Below are 22,950 nucleotides of genomic sequence, written 5' to 3'. Positions count from 1 at the left end.
AAGCTTTTAAATAGCTTCACCTCTCTATATCTCTGACATTTACAAGCTGAAAAGAAACCAAACCAATAGGTCAAGTTGTCTCAACTCTCACTGCAGTCTGCCTGTACTGCTGTCAGAATCAAAGCAATTCTAATGAAAGTAACTGCAAAGACTAATGAAAACTCTTACCAACTGCTCCAGCATCTCCTTTCTAATAGCCTGAACCTGTGGTCCAGCAGATGTAAATACAATGGAAGTAAGAGAATAAGCATTTTTGCTTCTCTGTCACCATGGAATAGCACTCCAAAGAAGCTTTCATTTAGGCTTAGTTCAATTGATCCTGAAATTTTCTTCATTTATGTTCAGTCTGTTACTATTTTGGATCCATCACATTGGATCCATTAAGCCAGGTGCAAACAGCTTCTGTATAATCCTCCATTCATCATACTAAACAATTCACTTTCAAATATGTGGCACCCTGTCAAGATTAACTGTTTGTTACTGCAGAAGTATGCATGTATGTATGTGCAAGCTACACAGAAGGTTATAATCTGTGTTTAACTCAGAAGGTATTTCATGTTGTCTTATTTCATCCTCCTCAGATTTGTTGAAAAAATTAGAAATATTTCAAAATCTGTGAAAGCAAGCAAGTCTTGGAGAATGATTTCACTCCTCCCCTATACATTCCATCCAAAGAAGTTTTAGCAACTGCTAAAGCTTGGTTGTATAAAGAGAATATGTAATATTTTTCAATGGGCTGACATGTTTAATCAGCTCATTTTATGTCTTGTTTATGCTTGAAGCACTCACAAATTAGGGGGATCTACCTTGCCCAAGTATCAGAGCTCAGTCTATCCCACCAGAGATGCACCAAGTTATTTCAAGATGTCTACATATTGTAAGTCGGTATTGTAAGCTGTTGTTTTACATCTGACAAAAACAATTTGCTTCAACATTTCCAAGAGGTGCCTCCAGCTGATATATTTTCAAAATCTATCTCTTGTTTTAGTTTTCTTCTCCCTGGTTGGTACATTGAACAGTGGTAAAAATATCAGGTAGTTTTATACAATTTATGAAGTGCTTAGTGACTGCTGTTCAAGATTTCTTTTCTTTTTTTCTGGCAATAATAAAAAATTTATGTTTCACTATAAAGTTTGTTTCACTCTGACTTCCTCCAAGTGCGAGTGCAGAGGTTTGTTTTTTGTGAATGACCCTTCTTATCAAATTCCTGTCAATGTCTATTTGTATTATGATGCACTTAAAGAGGGGTAAATACAATAAATGCATACTAAGTCAAACTATTTATTCACACATCTATCTTAAGCTATCCTTTATAAGAGACATTCCTTAATGCAAAATATTAAAATAGCCCTTGCTGTTTATACACACCAAAGCATACACATACAGGGGAAAGAGGGAGAGGGAGAGGGAGAAAGAGCGAGATTGCTCTTCTCTTAAATCCACACTGCAGGTGCTTTCGGCCGGGTTTCATCATACTATGAAATAGACTTTATGAAAGAATTAATCTTCTGCCATTCTAACAGGCATGTAATTTGTAATTGCTTTTAAACAGAACGTCAGTCAAAGCTGCTTATATTTCCATTGAATACATTATGGCAACTGAGATTTAAATCTTTCTCTCCAATGAAAAATGTCACAATAGTACAATTTAAGAGAAAACTTGTTAAAAAAACACATTTGTTTTTTTTAATTGCACCTGATTCTGCTAAAAGTTGAAATGAAGACTCCATTGATGACCAATGTCCTTATAAATCAGAGCACTATTTTGAGCAAAAGCAGAATTTGGGCTGTCAAATCAAAACACTGAAACCTAGTAGAACACACAATATGTATAAATGTAATCTTGACACTAGTGACAGTTCAAGGGGTTTTGCTGTGTGATAAAACACCATAGTGTGCTGTTTTAAAGTTAAGCTAAGAGTTTTCTGCTACATTCCTCATGGGATCCCAAGCTCTAACTTCTTCAATTCTTGTTTCTGGTTTCATTGTTCTTCTCCATGTTGGTTAATTTCCTTGAGGTGGTAGGCTGTTTGGAAAGGCCCTGTTTTAAAGCTATTAATTTTCAAGTGTTGTTTTGGAAGCAAATCTGACAAATGATTATGAGCAACTAGGAAGAGAAGACTTTTTGTTCCTCTTCCTCTGATACAAAGCTTCAATTCATCTTTCCATTCTAGTTGCATTGCTCTTAATTTAGCAATTTGCATCCCTCTTCTTTGAAACTTGGCCCATACACTTAGCCTCCAAAGTCTGCCTTATAATCTCATTCCTTATTTGGCAAAACATCTCTAGCTCCATCAGTTATTAGGAACAGCCCTCCAGGCATGGTGCATTTTTCTTCTGCAAATATTTCAAGCAAAATTAAACTTCCAGATACAATCTTTGTTAATGTCACTGAATGATTTTCTATCCACTAATCCAGCACACTATGCATTCTTCAGCTTGAATACCCATCTTCTCATATATAAATTGTATATAAATGCAAGTTTGCCTGCTTCCACAAATGAATATTCATATCCATAGTTAAAACATATAGGAATCAAAGCCAATTTTCCATCAGTAATGAAAAATACATTGTACAATTTAATTTGAGGCCCATTCCCAGAACAGCTATCCTGAAATCTATTAGTTCCTCCTCTTTTTCCTCAATGGGCTTAGTCACCCTGCCTGCTTGCTCTCAGTCCAGAAAATGCAGGCAACTACTTTTGGAGTGCAGAAATGGATGGTGTCATCCTCTAGCAATCCCCCACTGAACTTCTAAGTATCCCCTCCTTTTGTTTCTCTGTAATGTCTCCTCTCCATTTGGGCTTCAGCAATGCAGCTGGCAGTAGTTCATTGGCTCCTTGGAAGGACCACACCCTCAACTGGGTCAATCCTCATCATGCACTCTATTAAGTTCTGTACTTCCCTTTATGCAAAGAAGATTGCTGGTTTGAGATCCCAGTGAAATGTGGGCCATTAGTTTTTTTAAAAAATCACTCACCTTTCTACTTTTCCTAGCCTTAAAAAAAGAAAAGAAAAAGCAGTTGTTGTTGTTGTGGGTTTTTCCTGAGACATATAATTTTTTTGTTTCCAGTTGTAAGATAGCCCATTGATTACATTTGCTCTTTGTGGCATATTGGGTAAAACCCTCTAGTTCACCCAACTGGAAACCCTAGATTTATCTTTTTAAAAAGTCACGAAGGAGGAGAAAGTTGGGAAAGAAAAATACATTTCTAAGACATTTTAAAAAAAATATTCATTGAAATGTTGTCTCAACAATGAGGACTAAGGAAGGCCTGGAAAGGATGAATTTTTTTACTTGATGCTGTTCCTGCCTCTTTCTCTTTATGAGGGATACAGCAAGAGCACCTTCAAGTCAGTATTATCTTCTGGCAACTGCCTTGGCAAATCCCTGCAGTTGTCTCACCAAGACCTTGGAAGTGGTTTGCATAAATATACACAACTAGTGAATTGTCTAAAGGAGACACGTGGGGTAGTGTGCAGTCTGGCCTGAACACTTCGTTAGATCTCAAAAGTCTACATCCAGACAGAATTTTCTAGAACTTACTTAGAATCAAACTAGTACAAGTCCAGGATAGGAACAGCTTAAATGGCAAGCATGCACAGTCAGCCTCTTTCTATGTGCCTGTCACCCACTCTTGTTATCTTACAATTAAGTACATCATTCCACATGAAAGAATACTTATGAAAAAAATGATTATATACCTTTCCAAAATCTGTTAATGAACAAGATTTGGTTCAAACAGCAATTAGTCTGCAGGGAAGTTCCATAATTGATTCTGGGTCAGAATCAACATCTTCCTTTTAAATTAAATGAACTTTTTAATTTTTTTGCTGCTTTACTGACAACAAGAAAGATGTTTTGTTCCCCTGTGTTACAATTTAGGGCTTTCTAAACATGATGCATATAAAATATATGATGGGTTTTTTTAACAAAAAAGTAATTAAAATGACAGAGAACAAATAAGGATCTGGTTAAGAAACTTCCAAAATGCATTTGTGGTTTTTCCCTTCCCCTCCTCTCTGTATTCAATGGGAAACAGGGGGACCTACTAGTGAAAGGGTTGGTTGATTTACCTGCTTAATTACTATTTGATCTATTTTTGTGAACACACGTCATGGGGAATATCTTACAGAATTTCAGAAGGTTGGGAAATTATGATGTGTGAAAAATATTTTGTAACAGAATTGATTGAAATAACCTAATTGTTCCCCCTTAATGTTTAATCAAATGTAACATATTTGTGGTAATTGTTTAGGCATGTTAAAGTAAAGCAATGATCTGATGTTACCATTTAAGACTTGTCAGATACCTCTGCACCAGAGGTGGTATTCAGCAGATTCTGACCAGTTCTGGAGAACCGGTAGCAAAAATTTTGAGTAGTTTGAAGAACCAGCAAATACCACCTCTGACTGGAGATTTTACAGTATCCTTCCCCTGCCACGCCCACCAAGCCACACCCCACAGAACCGGTAGTAAAAAAAAGTTGAATCCCACCACTGCTCTGTACCTCCTCTGAGAGAGGAGTGGAGAAAAGAGAGTGGAGACCTTCTAAGGACTACTATGAATTGTAGTCAGCCTGGGCTCCCAAGACTTTGATGCTCTCTCCAGTAAGAAAATTGATTTTTATTCTCAGAACACATGGCTCAAAAGAAGTGGGCTCTACTAATTGCATTCCTTAGAACTGTTATATCTTGGCTTCTGGTTTTGCAAGGCTTCGGCGGTGGCAGGAATTTGCGATCCTCCGCGATTCCTGCTGCGCTCGCTGCTGAGGTTCCTCCGATCCAGATGGATCCGGAGGATAGGGCTGCCCCATAGAGGCAGCCGAAGAGAGAGGGGATCTGGATTTCGGTTTGGGGGTATCGCAAACCCCCTCCTCAGCTGGCAAAACCCCTTTTTCCCAAGGCGGTGGAGCAGCGGTCAGCAATGGCTGCCACAAAGAAGCCTGCAGCCAGGTAAGATCTGTGCAGGAGGAAGTAGGTGAAGGTGAAAGTTTTGGCTGAACCGGGACTACAAGAAACCTCTAAATACCCTGGAAACTAAATTGTTTGAAGGATACATTGTCTCCCAAGGAAGATTGTAAAAGCGGCGGAAAAAAATTGAAAGGGAAAGTTACTTTCTTTCACTCTCCCTTCCTACAGAAACAGCAGTTGGAAATCTGGAAAACCTGCTTGGGCATAGAAGGTAAACTTGAAATTTAAAGCCAAGGGGATAAAGGATTTCTGGACATTGGAATTAAAAAGCTTAAAATTCTTTTTATTTACTATAAGTGGAAGGGAAGAGGTAAAGATTTATTTTAAGATCGTACTGAAGGAGACTGTTTTGAGTTTACAAGATCAGAAATAAAAGGTATTATGACTTCTAGAAGATTACTTTGGAACTGTGTATTTGAATTCTACCCTAGGAAGAGAAAATATAGAAATAAGAAAGTGCTAAATGAAACTGTTTGCTTTGATTTGGTTTTCTTTGTGACTCTGGGATCTTTGTGAACTATTTCTTGAAAGATTAAAGATATTTGGGTTGTTTTTTAAAAAGGGGGGGAAATGGCATTATCTTTTGAAGGATTGCAAATGGAATTTCAAAAATTGAAAGAAGAGGAACAGGAAGGCATGGGCTCTTCTGGATCTATTTTCCACTTTTTAGAAATGGCGATTTCTACCTATCAAGAAATACAACAGCGACAGGAAGGCTGGGACCAAGAAGAAGAAGCCATCTTTAATGGACAAATACTCTCAGTAGAGGAAGAAAAGCGTAAGGGGGGCAAAGAAATGGTGAACTCAGGACTTAAAAAAGCAACCAAGAAAAAGAAAAATAAGATGAAAAATCGATATGATGTCAGAAAGCAACAGAAAAGAGAAATACAACAGAGAGGGAAGACTTGAGAGATTGGGGGTCAAAAAGCTAGAATTGACAAGAAAGGAAGGGAAAAAGGAAAGAGAAGTCATAAAAGTTTTAAACGTTAAAAAACAGGTTTTTTTCAGAGATAAGGGGTAAGATATAATTTTATAAAAATGATTCTGTAAAAGTACACAAGATTGTATGGTAGATATTATAAGTATTTGAAATTGAATTAGAAAATTAAAATATTTTATGAATTAACAATGCATTAAAGGGAAGCTATGAAAATGTTTAAGAGTTGATAATAGAGTTTAATTTACTATGAAATATTGCTCTTGTTATATTATAAACTCAATATTCCTTTTTTCTTGGTTTTATTATTACTTATTAAATTCAATATTATTTGCTTGTTTTATTATTTTGAAATGTAGTACTTACAATGTACGAAGCAGAATCAGTATGGAAAGTATGTATTATCTTAAGTGTAAAATTTAGGGGAAAGATAAAAAGTTGTCATACTTCAACCAGTGGTTACAGGAGAAATATTGTATTAGAAAGAAAGGAAAAATAGATGATTGAAAGAGAACAGACAAAAGATGCAAGTATAATTATTTAAATTGAGATGAAATAAATAAAATTAAATTAAAAGAATGAATAGGAGAGAGAAAATATATATTTAAAATATAGAATGTTAAATAAGATATGAAATAGTATATTATGTGAGCACGAATTTGATTTATGTCTGTACAAAAAGATTTAACCCAGGGTAAGCCGCTTTCCAAAAAGAAGTTTTATGTATTTATGTATTTATGTTTTGTGTAATGTTTGTTTATGTTTGAAAGGATGTTGAAAGGATGTTTGAAAGCAGTAAAGAGAAGTTGGGAAAAGATATGAAGTTGAACAGATAAGATAAATATACATATTAAATTGTGTTTGTATAGAAATGTTATAAATTGGAATTATCTTGTTTTTAAATAAGATATTCTATGTGTTTTTTAGAAAAAGATATTTTAGACAGAGGAAGGTTGCAGGAGGGATGGTCTCACTGGCTGGACTGACAGCCACACCTTGAAAGTGGGGTCCGAAATTTCATCAAGTGGGAGGACAGGAGATCGGAGGTGAAGAAGTCTGGTGCAGGCTTCGAACACCTTTTCTGGCGTCAGGAGCGATCCCCAGGGATACATGAACCCCGGAGAGGTTCGTGTCAACGTGGAGATCCTCGAGCTGCAGAGGGGGGGAAGGCAACTCCCAACAGTGAAGAGGGAAGCTCCCGAGCTCGGCGCGCAAAGAGTAAGCTGTCATTTTATGGCGGCTTCCAATCCGTCTGCCACTTGAGTGAATAAGCAAAGCAGTGACAGCCTGCGAGATCCAGTAAGAGGAACAGAGAAACGGTTTATATCTTGGATTCTTTGAAGTCTGAAGGGAGTAGAATGACAGAAGAATGATAGCATAAATTCTTCTCTCCTGGTTGTGATAAGCACCTCTTGGAAGTCGGGCGGAGAGCGCCAGAAAAGCAATTGGGGAAGCTTTGGGGAAAAAGAGAGATTGCTAAAACCTGGAGATTGGAGATCCGGAACTGGTCTGAGCACAACATGACTATTACTATTACATCTACTTAATATTGGGGAGAAGATAAATTGAGCATTATATTGGACTTTGGAAGATTTGTATGTGGATTTAAAAGTTGGAAAGCAAAGAAAGAAGCAGCAGCAAGAGGAAGAAGCCAGAGGCGAACAGAACGCTGGTAAAGACGGTTTTGGGACTGCAGATTAGTCAGCACTTTTCACCATTTGCTGATTGGAAGGCTGAAAGAAACCTCTAGCTGGAAGATGGAACTTTAGCTCACCCAATTTGCTCTCTTTATTACGTGGTACTACTTAAGTTTACTAAGTTGGCACTATTTTCTCTTTAAGATGACTTCCTTGTGGTTGTTTGTTTGTTGATTTTCTGAAGCTGTGGTAATCTCTTCTACCCCTTCTCTTATTATCTTGCCCCTTGCCTCCCTATTGTATCTCCTAAACACTTTACATAATTTTACTTACTGGGGGGAAGAGGAGGATACACTATTATCAAAGAGTTAAGAGTTTACTGTTGTAAGTATTAATAGTAAAAAGGATAAACTTTGTTGATATAATCTATTTATAAATTATTTAGACTACTTACGACATTTAAGATTAATTCTTAAAGTGTTAATTGATGTACTATTGTTGACCAATTTTCTTATTACATTGACTAGAATATTGTTGCAGATCTCTATTTATGATATAGGGGAAAAGACTGTGGAGTGAGATATAAAATTGAAATACGTGAATAGTCTTTCATACAGAACCCAAATACTGAATGGTGATTTGGGATAATATATTTAATATTGTGCATCAACAAAACAAATACTTAGAGAGATGACATCCACAACAACTATGGCCTTAAAAACAGGAAAGAAGGCTATCCGACCCTATCGACTACGTTGACAGCCACCCCACCAACATCTCAAAAACTATCGAGGAGTCTTTAATAGGGGAAAAGCAGCCCAATGTCCCCAATATTAATATACAAACTTCCATATTAGCCTTGCAGGAAGCTATATCTAAAATGCAAGAAATGATGATTAATAATCACAAGGAAACTAGAGCAGATATAAGTGAATTGAAAGATGAGATGGGGAAAATGAAGGCTGAAATGAAAGCGGATATAGCGAAGGTGGAGGGTAAGATAGGGTCTCTACAGCAGGCCATGGAGAGAAACGAAGTGAAAATAAAAGATATAGAGAGTAGAACAACACGCATGGAGTCTAACTTTGAAAGGATGGATGAGGAATTTAAAAATGTACTTAGAGAAACGAAGACTCTCTGATCCACCTCGAGATGGACAAAGCAATGGCGTATTTAAGATTCCAGAATGTGGCGGAAGCCAAAATGAAAATTGGAACATTTGATGGCAGAAATATTGGCTGAATGGCTGGAAAGGAAAAAGATGATCTAATTAAAGAGTTTGATGAGGTATAGGTTAGCACAAGCTACGCCAGGCGAACAACTGTCCAAGAGAAATTCATATCCGCTTCTCTAGGAGATGTCTGAGGATTTAATTTTGAAAATGTCTAGGAGGAAACAATATCATATAAGGGCAGAGAAATTAGGATTTTAAAACAAATTCCAAAGAGAGTGAGGATGATAAGACAAGATTATAAATTTTTAGCTAATGATTTAAATAAAGAAGGAATCCATTTTAAATGGTTAATCCCGGAAGGGATGTTAATTACATGGAAAGAGAGGAAAATCAAAATAGAATCGATAGAACAGGCCCAAGTTTTTCATCAACAGCTCACAGATAAGAATAGTCAACCCACCAAAGAAGAACCTAAAACAAGACCACAGGAGGTCCGATATTATCACAGAACCCAAAAGGACGACTTTCTTCAATTTCAGAAGTGATAATCCACAACATGGGAGAGAAGAGCAAATCCCACAACAACAACAACAAGAGAACCGAATCATTACTAGGCAAAAATCTAAGCAGAAGTAGATAAATGGTGGAGGGGAAGAAGTTGCTCTCCATCAATATAAACGGATTAAATTCATTATTAAAAAGAAAAAGGATATTCTCAAAACTTATTCAACATAACGCAGATATAATATGTCTTCAAGAGACACATATTTCGAAGAATGACGAAAGATATCTAATTTGTCCAAAATTAGGTAAACTTTTTACAGCACCGGCCGACCAACACAAGAAAAAGGGAATTGCAATTTATGTAAAACAAGATGTAAGGCAGAACTAATCTGGTCGGATCCCGAAGGAAGAACTCTGGTTATACAAGTTTGGATAAACCACATCACATTTTTACTTGTAGCAATCTATGCCCCAAATGATGACCAGGGGAAATTTTTAAACACCTTCACCAAAAAATAGTAGGCTTTGAAAAAGAAACATTTGCTTGATTGGCGATTTTAACTCCATTGCAGACTACCAGAAAGACCATAGTAATATGGGGAAAAACAAGAAGGGAAAAGGAACTCTCTGCAGCATGTAAGGAAATGTTGAGAGAGTTAAATTTAAAAAGATCTATGGAGGGAACGGAATCTTGAAGGAAAACAATTTACATATTATTCTAACCCACATAAGACTTGGACCAGAATAGATATGGCTTGGATGGATTTGGACTTGGCTAATGAAATAAAAGAAATCAAAATTCTACCGAATGAATGGGCTGATCATAACCCAATACAGCTAATTTGGAGGGATAGAGACGAATAAAAAAAAAGATGGACACTAAATAACCAAATTGTAAAGCGAAGAAGAGTATATTAATAAACTGAAAGAGGAGCTAAATTATTTTCTAAAAGATAATAATAATGAAACAACTTCAAAACAGAACATTTGGGATACTATGAAAGCAATTATAAGAGGCACAACAATTTCCTATAATGCTATGAGAAACAAGAAGAATTTATGCCCAACAAAGCAGCGTTACAACAAATCAAGACTTAGAAACACAATTACAAAAAACCCTAAGACCCAAGGACTACAAAATCAGTTAATACTAGCCAAACATAAGCTGAATTTAATTGAACAAGATAAATTAGAAGTTAGCTTGAGAAGGTCCAAACAAAATTATTTTGAACACGCCAATAAACCAGGAAGATGGCTATCTTATAAACTTAAAAAGAAAAAGAAAGAGATTGATACACCAATTAATAGATGAGAAAGGCATCCCACAACATGAGATTGAGAAGAAAAAGGATATTATATTAAACTATTTCCAAAGATTATATAAAAAGAAGAAATCAATGAGGATAAAATAAGAACTTATCTGGAGAATACGAATGATAAAACAATAGGGGAAGGAGACAAAGAATTACTAAATAAGGATATTACATGGTCTGAGTTAAAATCTGCAATGGAAAATCAATGTAATAATAAATCCCCTGGTCCAGATGGGATTCCAGTAGAATTATATAAAGCCACATTAGATTTAGTAGGGCCTCTGATGCTGGAAGTGTTTAATGAAGTACTTTCGCTGCCAAAATGCCAGACTCATGGAGGGAGGCGTTGATTGCGTTAATTCCGAAGGAGGATGTGGATGCCAGATATATCAACAATTATAGACCAATCTCACTTTTAAATGCCGATTATAAATTATTTACCTCAATTATTGCGAATAGAGTAAAACAAGTTTTAAATTTATACATTCATGAAGACCAAAATGGTTTCCTTCCATTCGCCAAATTAAAAACAATTTAAGAACCGTTATTGACGTCTTAGAATATTATGAAGCTCATCCAGAGAAACAATTTACACTCTTGTTTCTAGATGCGGAGAAAGCATTCGATAACTTACATTGGCACTTCTTAATACAAAAATCTATAACATGAATCTGGGCACTAAATTCGAGAATATTATCACAACAATTTACAATACCAACAAGCCAATATACTAATTAATGGTGAACAAACAGGCCCACTAAGCATTGAAAAGGGCGTTAGACAGGGTTGCCCTCTCTCACCCCTCTTATTTATATTTGCTTTAGAATCATTGTTAACGCTGGATAAGACAAAATCCTGAAATTCAAGGGTTAGGGTCAAGGCAGAGGAATATAAATTACAGGCGTTTGCAGACGATATGGTTTTTCTTCCTAGAGGATCCCATGGAGAAGGGACATAATCTAATAAAAGAACTAGAACAATATGGTTCAGTAGCAGGACTAAAGATCAACAGAAATAAGACGAAATTACTGACTAAAAATCTAACAGAGAACCAGAGGAAAGAATTAGAAAAACCATGGGGATACAGGCAACAAAAAGGTCAAATATTTAGGCATATGGTTAACACCACATAGTAAATCACTCAAAGAGAATAATTATGATAAACTGTTACAGCAAATTAAGAAAGATCTAGAATCTTGGAATAAGTTGCAGCTTTCTTTACTGGGCAGGATTGCCACAATCAAAATGAACATTTTACCAAAACTCCTTTACTTATTCCAGACAATCCCAATAAAATTATCAAAAAATTTTTGATGATATAAATAAGGTAACTCTTAAATTTATTTGCAAGGAAAAAAGCTAGAATCAGTATTAAGGCCTTACAAGATGCAAAAAGTAGAGGTGGGCTAGCGCTTCCAAACTGGGAATTATATTATTGGGCAGCCAACTTACTATGGTTAAAGACTGGGTCAATTTACGGAATAAAAGAACTCTAGCCTTGGAAGGGCACGACCTTCAGAGAGGATGGCACGCATTTCTATGGGATGTGGGGAAAACTAAACAGGCGTACTTTCATAGACATCTTATTAGAGATTCACTATTAACTAATTGGAAAAAATATGTAAAAAACATTATTTAAAAATTCGATTTGGCTTTCAACAATGGAGGCAATGGTTCATCCCAACAATTTGGATATAACAAAAATGACTAAATATAAAGATTTATTAGATCCTTTAGGGAAACTAAGAACTCGACAGGACTTACAGGAACAGGGATTTAAAATTGATCAGTGGTTATATATACAAATCCATAGTAGATACAAACAAGATATCAAAGAGTTTGGAATTTATAGCAAATTACAACACTTAGATAAAATCTTATTAGGATCAAATAAAAAGAATATTTCTAAATTTTATAAATATTTATTGGAGGTAGAATTAGAGCAAGAGATAGTGAAAGGAACATGATAATGTGGAGTAGGAATATTGGAAGAAGCATTACATTAACAGAATGGGAAAAGATCTGGAATAGAATCATTAAGATTACGAAATCTGCGGCGTACAAAGAAAATATGTATAAAATGTTATATAGATGGCACTTACCCCTTCGAGGTTAGCGAAAATGAACCCAAACTCTAGTCCAAAATGTTGGAAATGTAAAAACATAGAGGGAACCTACTTTCATATGTGGTGGACCTGTAAAGAAGCCCAGAAATACTGGCAAAAATTAGAAAATGGCTGGAGGAGATAACCAAAGATCAAATTGAATACAAACCAGAGTTCTTCCTACTAGGGATCTCTGATAAACATTTTCCTAAAAAGACCGAAATACATAATAATTCATATTCTAACTGCGGCCAGATTAGCATTTGCCCAGTGCTGGAAATCATCCCGTTTACCTACAGATCAATTGGTCATTCAGAAAATATGTGACTGCGCAGAAATGGACAATTTAACCATAGCTCTTAAAAATAAAGAGTCTTCAGCATTTGATAATAATTGGAATGCATGGTATAATTGGTTATATCAGAGATAAACTGTTTAATGAGCATAAATAAGCATAAATATCCATAAATAGCGATAAGATGTGTATATTTAAAGTAAGGTAGGAGAATTGGATCTTGTAGACTGTCAAAAAGAATATTAGTCTGGTTTTAACGTATTTTCTTTTTCTTCCGTCTCTTTGTTTTTTTTGTTTTTTTGTTTTTCTCTCTTTTATACTTCTTCTTCTCCTTTCTTCTTTCTTTCTTCTTTTTCTCTCTCTGTTTCTTATGTAATGTTGTTATGTTATTTTTTTTAATTGTAAATTCAATAAAATTTATATGAAAGAAAGAAAAAGATATTTTATGTTACTACATCCTATGTTTTGTTTGTTTATGTATGTTTTTTAAAAAAATTAATAAAATTTGTTCCAAAAAAAAAAGAACTGTTATATCTTCTTTTACATTTGAATTTTGAGTGACCTCTTTGATAAATTGTATGTTGTATGTATAACTGTCTGACTTTCAACTCTATTCAAATATAGAAGATCTGTAAGGAAGAAGAAGAAAAAAACCTTTGTGAATATCCTTTCTTATGTCATTTAGATTTCCCCACAAAATTTAGCTGTGTTTCTGCTTCTATTCTGAAAGTTGGCATTTTGTTTACATAATGAATTTCATACAGAACAATTTATCTCAAAATAAACTAAAAGAAAAGTTTGTAAATTGAAATTGTCTCCGTTAGGGTTCTGGCATAAGTAGAAATTTAGGGGAGAATCCTATTTGGAGGATATGTTCCAAACCAATGTTAACAGTTGTCATATTTTCCAATTGCCCATAGCAGCAGTAATGTCTTTCCCTGTTCAACATTTACTGAACAGAATGATTCCCAACATTAATTTCAGAAATGGCAGTTTTAAGTTCTCTTTATTCCCTGAAAGTTATTGATTTACAAATGCTAATTAAACCAAGATTCCTCTCCCTCTAGGAATCTTGAAGATATCTCATAATGATTCTTCTTGTCCTGTGATTTAATTGACAGAGATATCTGTGAGGTAATGAAAAAAACATAAATGGCTTATATACGTTTATGCTTTTTGGTTTTTATTCATGAACCATGTACAGATTGTGTTCTAAGTAAATTTCAGCCATTCCTACTATGTAATGGTCATGTAAGAGCTCTATGGCAAAGTAAGGTAACTCACAAATCTGTTCCTATCTTCACACAATCCAGGCAAAGAATACAAAAGTGAAACACCGCCCCCCCACACACACACATATTTAGTTAGTGTGAAAACTTTCAAGACTCATGTGACAAATACAGCAATTATTCCAAGCTAGCCCTTTTCTTGATGGCATCAGTTACAGGATTTCCCAGGTTTCAAAACAATGTCATCTCTTCTATGACCAAGACATATTTATTGTCCTCACGCCTTATAATTGGGTTGTTAGAACAACAGCAGATTCTATCGCGCTGGTAGTTTTCAATGGTCACATCTCAGGATACTTGAATGGATTCTTGCATTAAATAGATGGTTGGAAGTAGGTATCTTGCAATGTCCTTTCCAAATAATGCATTCAAAAATTCTATGAACAATATTGATTTATTAACAGCCCAGCTTTCATAAATGCCAGTGATTCTAGGTTAGCAGGCTAGAATCGGATCCCTCTCTTCTTTTTCAGCAGAGTTTTACCAAGGTAATTAATTTGGCATTAAAAATACACTTTCCTAAATAAGCAAATTCTTCTTCTTATAGAATTGGTAAATTATATTTTGGCGACTGTGTTGAAGAGACAGAAAGAAAAAATCAGGTTGGCTCAATCTGAATGTTGATCCTTGCCATAAGAAAACTTCATCAGAAAAGTAAGGTTCTTTGGGAGCATTTTTCAGTGAAGGAGTAACTGTCAAATTTAATATTATTTGTAGGCATAGATTTACTTCTAGTAAGAACTAGACCTAAACAAAAATATAATACTTAAGGAGGTTTCATTTGGGAGAGGGCATATTATTTTGTTTTGTATTTTTGTCTTTACTCTTTTGGCACTCTTGACCATTTTGTTTGTTATAATAATTTATGGCAGAAAAGGGACACAAAAGATTGCTATGCATATAAAAGGCAAGGTTATCTGTGCATACTAACTACCTCTTCACTCAAGCATATGCTTGAGTTTATAAAACAATTTACTTAAGTTTACAGACACAAGTGTGAAGTTCACCTCCTATTTCAGCAATCCAGGACAAAGAATAGCTGCTCAATGCTAAAATTAAACGAATGACTTAGTTTTAATTAGAATTTATCTTCATTTCGAAGGGTAAGTACAAAGACCTGAACATTCAAAGATTCCTTCAAAGACATCACACTCCGTCTGCTCTCAAAACATTCATTAGTACAGTCCTCATTATTTATTGTTAACATCTTGCATCTCTCTCCAGTAGTGAAGACCCCAGGTTCAACAGAATTCTCATGAGAGGGTATTAAATTTTACACACATTCAATCCTGTATTGCGAAATGTTTTTGAGCTGACATATGTCTTTCCTTTTAGGAAAGAGGAGGGTGGCATTTTCTTGGCTGCTATACATGAACTGAATAAAAAGTGCAATACAAATTGCCAAATATTTTAAAAACAATACAGCAGTCTTTGAAATCTCTATGCTGAGCTGTATAATATGAACCAATGTCAGTCAAAATGAACTGCATTCACTGGCTTCTCTCCACAATATTGCCACACAATCCTGGTAGCCACTTGAGGCAACATCAAAGAATGCTAAGCAGAAGGAACGATTCCACGTTGCCCTCTGGTATTCACAGAACAGAACTGTAAACACAAAGAGACAATACCCGTGATCTCCAAATGGTAGCCCTGGTGATGTGTACACATTTGAAATGTAAAAGCTCATTAGGATTGTGTGTACAGGTGTACAGACAAGAACACTGATATCTAGTGCAATTCCCCATTTATTAAGAAATTGAATTATAATAAGAACCCCCTCAAACAACAGGAAAAAAAAACTCCCACCAAGTTCTGTTTAATTATTTTCATCATTCTCTGACTCCCATTATGTTAATCTATCTCAAACAATAGAGGAACATTAAAACTCCTCATTTATTTCCACGGTCAGAACAAAGAGAATCAGTCAATATTGGGTCATTTTGGCTAATCCAACTCTTTCACTTATGAAAGTATGGGGATTACATTTTAATGTTCTCCTTTTTCTCTATCTTAGTCACAGTAAATAGGATGCCCAGTATCTGGTCTTTACTAGAATAAACCATTCTTAGGTAGAAGCGTTCAGAGGTTACTTCAGAGCAGAAAATATAGTAGGCCTGGTTATAGTTATGCTCTATTGGGTATGGATGAGCAAGAAAAGCCCTTTCATTTTACCAAGCATTGCTAGTTATATACACTTTGCCAAAAGTAGACTATTTAAATTGCATAACTTGAAAACAACTATTGCCAGGTGAAATCAAATTTCATTTCACTGAAATGAAATTGTATTTGGAATAAAATACAATTGAAATTGAAATTGGGGTAAAAAACAATTTAAAATGAGATTGGAATAAAATACAATATATGAATAAATAAAATATGATAAAACTATAGTTCAGTGTCACCCCTACAATCTACCCGAATCGGTCCCACATATGCGGATCTCAACCGAACCATTTTGCTCAAATACTGTGCTATATTAAATGTTTTCAAGTTCTGGCCGCACATAAGGTAAGTTGTTTTGATATGGGGTTCCCAATGGATCATTTGTTTAGTATATAGACCGAGGCACCTGTTTCTCACCCTCTTATATAGGCAACAATCTTATAGGATGTGAGCCAGGTGTTCTACTTCTCCCGTTCCACAAATGCAGAGATGGCCATTGTAGGGTATAGAATGGAATCTCCCATATCTGACCATTGTATCAAGCTGTTCAAATCTCAGATTTTATGTTGATATCATGTGTTAAATAAATAACAATTTGTAAATTGCCCAGTGTTGCTGGAAGTTGGGCAGCATATAAATTATTATTATTACACATAACAATGTGAAGTCATAGCTGCCATTTCTTTAGCTGTTCTTTAGGGACTTCTTCCCAAGAATCTAGGATGTTACAATGTATCACTGTGGAATATATGTGGATCCAGGTAGTATGGCCTTTTAAAATTGACAGATGAAAAATGTCAATGTGCAGATTTTTGAAGTGCTATCCAAGATTATTTGGTAAGGCACCCTGGGGCCACCATGGCCAGTTTATGCCATAATCTTTCAGTTCGGATTGTCAGATCAGTGCTCTTCTCCAATTCTTTGTCTTCTAAACTGGAATTGCCAAATCAATTATCCACATTCTTCTTTTCAACTGCATATATATCTGGTGGATTATGAACCAAGACTTTTATCCTTCTATATTAAGAAATCCCACAATATTAGAACCTGCTCATTTTTAAGTACTTTTTCAACTCTATACTTCCACTAATTTTTTGTTACTAGTACATGATAATTTGTACAGATATTCCAGTGTATCTTTTTGGCAACTGTATGATATTTTTGTTTACAATCAGTTTGTGTGAACTTCTTGCATGAGCTTAGTATATCTTCTAATTTCTTCGGCTTTTATGCAGATTAATACCCCCAGTTTGTTTTTATTTAATTTAGTTTAAACGTATACTATGCATTCAGCATCTAGATGTAATATGGTCATGAACTGCACAGGAAAACTTTTGGGGTTCTCTGTTAAACTTCCCCAAAAGGTTTTCATTTAAAAATCATCCGTGTGATATTTATTTGTGTGTGTGTGTATGTGTGTGTGTGTGTGTGTGTTTATTTAAATTTATATGCTGCTTTTTAAGTGATGTTGGATTTGGGTCTCCACTTCTATTTAGAAATGGATGATAGTTGTCCAGACATGCGGCATGAATCTAAATTAAAAAGGAAATTATTTTCAGTATGATGTAACTTGTTTTTCAGGAACAGTGCACTCTGCTCCTCCACATCAAGCTAGATTCAAAGGGTGAGAGACAGAGTTAATAGCCAATCAGAGAAAATAAAGTTTAAAAAAGAAACTACTAAAGCAAAACATGGGCAATCAGAAGTACTCTCAGATTTCTTGATAGCTATAATGATAACTAAGTATTATTTAGTCCCATTTCAGTAATAAAATAATTGGTTAGCTAAAATGTCAAACTTTCCACCCCATTTTTAAACTCTGCACATTTGAAGAATTCCCATCCCATTTTTCCTGTATTTCAGAACGAAGTGCATCTTTTAATGTGCAATAATAATTTTATACATGGAAATACTATATAGAGTGATATTTTACAATACTATTTCTTAACACTAAATGCAGGGCAGGGAAGGGAAGGGAAAGGGCAGCTAGGCAAAATATTGTTGCATTTTAAACTTTGGCATATGTTGTTAATCAGAGCATTCCATGTGTAAAAAAAGCAGCATGATTCATTTCCAAAGTTACCTCTTTCTGGTGAATCCAATTTGTTATCTCAAATAGCTTTTCTATGGCTTCAGTCCTGTATTTAAGTTCTCTGTTCAAACAGAATGTTCATAATAAAAATAGTACTTGTATAAATGTAAATATACATTGGATTATTGTCATTATTTAAAAGTAATATACAAAATTAATGAAAATTTGCTGTTACAAGTCTGTGCAATGTTTTATTGGGTTATGAATCTGGAGAATGAGGGACTCAAGTAGTTTTCAGTTCACCTATGTTTTATGAGACCGATTTCTTTTTTCAGCCATTATGAAATTTTATTACTTGCTTGCCTCTTACTGGTTTATGGTAAATTATTCTCACTAATCACTATTAAAACTACAAGGGCAATTGTGGTGTATATCTTTGAAGACATTCATATAAAAAACATAGCAAGTGGGAGATATAAATATCTGTATCCAGCTAAGTTCTTTACAGAAAACACACACATAGGCAAGGAAAAAAGAAAAAGACTACTAGAAATAATCAAAATGGCATGTTAATGGAGAAAAAAGTCAAACTGATGTAAGAATTCATACTCAGTTCTTGTCAAACTTTCTGCCATCATGAAATAAATGTTTGGAAAAATGTGAGGATTATCCAACTGAATATTCTTGCACGCTTGTTTCTTCAGGAGTATGGATGTTGCATTTATTATATTTGTTAACATATTCTCCTGTTTTTATTTACCACTTGAATTATTTTATGTATCAAGTGGAGTGAAGAGATTCCAGGCCATGGGGGGAAAAAATCCACCACCACCCCTTACTATATAAGCATGGGTGAATGTTTTTTCCATAGGGAAAAAACAACAACAACCTTAAACAGAGAAAGGAATTATTTTGACATATTACTGCAACGGGAAAGACAAAAAAGTTTTGTGAGTCCTGAACAACTAACCCCATGAGCGTCTATGAAATGAGATAGGGAGAGAAAAGAAAAGGTGAAATGGTAAGGAGACAGGTCAGGAACAAAGAAATAGAATTATTTTAGAATTGGGAGATAGAATTACTTAGAAGTGTCCATTCACACTTTTTTTTTTATTACTAGTGAAATAACTGTATTCGTCTAGTGCAGCAAAAACAACCCAGAATTATGTGGCACCTCAAAACTAAATATTTTTTTTATTACACAAGCTTATCATTCTGAAAAAGAAATAGATTTATTTTGTTGGAGAAGAGAATGAACAAAAGGAGAGCAGAAAATGGTGAAAAGAAAGGTGAGGGACAGAATGGAAAATGGTATCTTTCAGATGTGGCATAAAAATAGGTAAACAAGGAACTACATGGAATAAGTAGTTAACACACATATATATGAAATGTTGGTCTATATTTAATCATTGAGTAATGGCTTTGGGAAGTTCTAATTAATGTTGTTTCTGCTATGTGTTTGTAGTTTTTTTTTTCTCAAGTAATATACTGAGATCAAGTGATGCTTAATTGTTCTCTGCCAGTTGTTGGATGTTTTTATTTATTTCCATTTTTTTGTTGCCTAGAGATTTGTCAATTTGACGCATGTAAAGAATTGATTGCCCATGCCACATTAGAGGGTGAGCAAATGTAGCTTCCTCTGGTTTAGGGAGTGATGTTATGAGATATGGAAGTAGCATCACCAGAGATGATATGGAATAAACATCAAGATTTATCAAAAGGTTTCGTTCCTGAATTTATGTCATTTAAAGATTGTTGATTAGTAACAGTCATGGGCCATGTAGGGCTTTGTTGCTTTCATAAGGTCATAACAGAGGAAGAGATTTGGGGTGGGGGGAATTGGGGGGAAATTAGATTCACTCCTAGAATGAATCAGTACAGGTAGTCCTCAATTTACGATCACAATTGAGCCCAAAATTTATGTTGTTAAATGAGAGTTAAGTGAGTTTTACCCCATTTTACTACTTTTCTTGCCACAGTTGTTAAGTGAATCACTGCAGTTGCTAAATTAGTAACTTGGTTGTTAAGTGAATCTGGCTTCCCAGTTGGCCTTGCTTGTCAGAAGGTTGCAAAAGGGGATCACATCATTCTGGGACTCTGCAACCATCCTAAATATGCACTCTATTACCTGTACTCCTTAGCACATAAATATGAATAAGATTTCTAATGTTGTTAATATAAAAACTTCTGTGATCATCTTGGATACATAGTGGATTTTGGACACAAGTTAGTAGTTCTGAGGGAAGATGATGGCAGAAATTGGCAATAGAAGAGATGAGAAATCTTATTTTTGATCCAACATCTAGTTTTGAAATAGTACCCATACATTTTCTCTTCCTTCCCCAATTGCTAAGGAACATAAATTCTATACTCCAGGATACAATCTTTTCCTGCAGTTTACATGTATTCCCTTGGATAGCAGCATTGATTAAAATGCCAGAATGACATTTCTTACAGTATAAGCTTATAGTTTTATTCTATAAGGTGGGAGTGAACCAAAATTGGATAGAGAGGACAGAACATGTGAGAATCGCAAATTAAGTTGCACACCTACATGTAGAATAGTGATGCTGCAGTTCCAAACCATACCATTAGCTGGGAAAAGAGCAGAAAGCAGAAAGCACTGTGACTAGTCCAGACTTCTAGTGCAGACTTCTATTTCAATGGAATAGAGATGATTTTTTTAAAAAAAGATCTATTTAAAAAAAAATCATCTTCCTGCATCAAGCCTGACACCCAACACTACAGTTTAAGGTGTCAGATTGAGTCATGTCCAGTCCACCACTCCACTTCTGAAACTTGCACTTTGGATAGAGAGTTATTTAGATAAAATGCCAAAGGGAGACCCAATTCTTATTCTCCATCAGACTTCAAGTTTTCAAATGGCAGGTCAGAGTTAAAATGGGGAGAGATATTCTTACCTGCCAAGTTCCCATCTAAGTCTTTGCATTTTCACCACAAATACCCAAAATGTAAATATACTGACTATGTCTTCTATGATTGAAATGCTTGCCTTATCTGGGCGTGTGCTGTTCAGAAGTACTGGGAGTAATGAAGTTTTGTCATGATTGTAGTGTAAAGTGTAAAAATAGGAAAGGTTCGAATATCAGATTATACCCAGATGCATTCTGCATGTTTTTCAAAGACAAATGACAAGTAAATACTCAAAAGTACCCGAAAGATATGGGTATACCAGAAAACTGAGACTGTGTTAATTTCTCTTTGATCATCACTCCCAAGTCCTGGATTGTGTAATCTGATGGATCCTGGCTTTCCTTTCCCTTGTTGGATCCAATCTACTAAACAAAGATACCCAAATATGGTTAGGTCAAAACTTCTATGAAATACAGATCTCAGATTGATTTTCCTATCATACAGCCTTACACCAAACAGGTAGGATGGTACCACCTAGAACAGTGGTGGCTAACCTTTTTGGGCTCCTGTGCCAAAAATTATGTGCATGTGTGCGCCCCCCACGCCCCTGCATGTGCACGCACAATCTCCCCACCTCCTTACCTGTGCTGCACCTCACAGCTGATTTTTGGCTGGTTTGAGGCCTTTTTCGGCCTCCCTCTGCTGGCTTTACAGGACGAATAATAGGCCCATCTTGTCACTTCAGTATTTACAGGAAGTGATGAAACGGGCCTATTATTCCTCCTGTAAAGTCTGCAGAGGCTTTTTTCAAACCTCTGGTTTGAAAAAAGAAGGCCTCAAACTAGATGAAAATCAGCTCTAAGGCACGCACATATGCAGTGAGGTAAGTTTGCCTGCAGCTTGAGTGCCGGCACAAATGGCTCTGCATGCTACCTGTGGCACACATGCCATAGGTTCGCCATCATAGACCTAGAAGATACCTAAGCAGAGAATACCAGATTTCAGATTCACTCTCCACTTTTAGAGATACTCTTCCTTCAAACCCTTTAGAACACTCTCTTTTGAGTAACCTTGCCTTCTCAAACATTTTGAAACTGGATTAATAAATACTAAATTGGAAAATTTATTTATTTATTTAACCTTTTCACCCTGTATTGAAAATTGCCTTATGTATATGTTGAAGGGTACATTTTTTCTTCTTTCTTAAAGAGCAGCTATAGAAAAGAGGCCTGTCCTCCTTTAAAGATATAACTTTTAGTCTAGATTTTTATATTTATCAGAGAACTGACACTGCAGCTCTCTGAAATATGTGGAAAAGTAGAAGCTTCCCCTTCTTCCTAAAGTTAAAATAAGCAAATGGCATTGATTTGTCACATACAAAAATCTCTAATGTCCTTGACCTATTATCATTTTTCCTAGCAAATTCTGTCTGATGTCTCCATAGAACTAAAAATAAATCCTAAAACTTCAGTTATTGAAGGCAAGTAATAACAATGCTGAGGATTGTTATACAACACATTTTTCCATACTCACAAATCATTTCTTTTTTCTTTCTGTTATTTTAAGTCCATGCCAACCTCTCCTTGTTTGAATAATAGAGCTGGGATAATTATTGAATGATGGGCAACTGTAAAACCTTACTTATTATTT

At 35.3% G+C, this 22,950-nt stretch overlaps 1 protein-coding gene across 4 annotated transcripts in view; it reads right to left on the bottom strand.

Moving 5' to 3' along the window:
- ERBB4 (erb-b2 receptor tyrosine kinase 4) overlaps nt 1–22,950 on the bottom strand; it is a 918,585-nt gene that overhangs the window by 388,723 nt on the left and 506,912 nt on the right. The window lies entirely within an intron of this gene.

Source organism: Pseudonaja textilis, chromosome 1 (genome assembly GCF_049901715.1).
Source record: "Pseudonaja textilis isolate UNSWEBS1 chromosome 1, rPseTex1.2, whole genome shotgun sequence".
Taxonomy (NCBI): domain Eukaryota; kingdom Metazoa; phylum Chordata; class Lepidosauria; order Squamata; family Elapidae; genus Pseudonaja; species Pseudonaja textilis.
The sequence above is the reverse complement of the archived record's forward strand: the minus strand, read 5'-3'. Positions and strand labels throughout refer to the sequence as shown.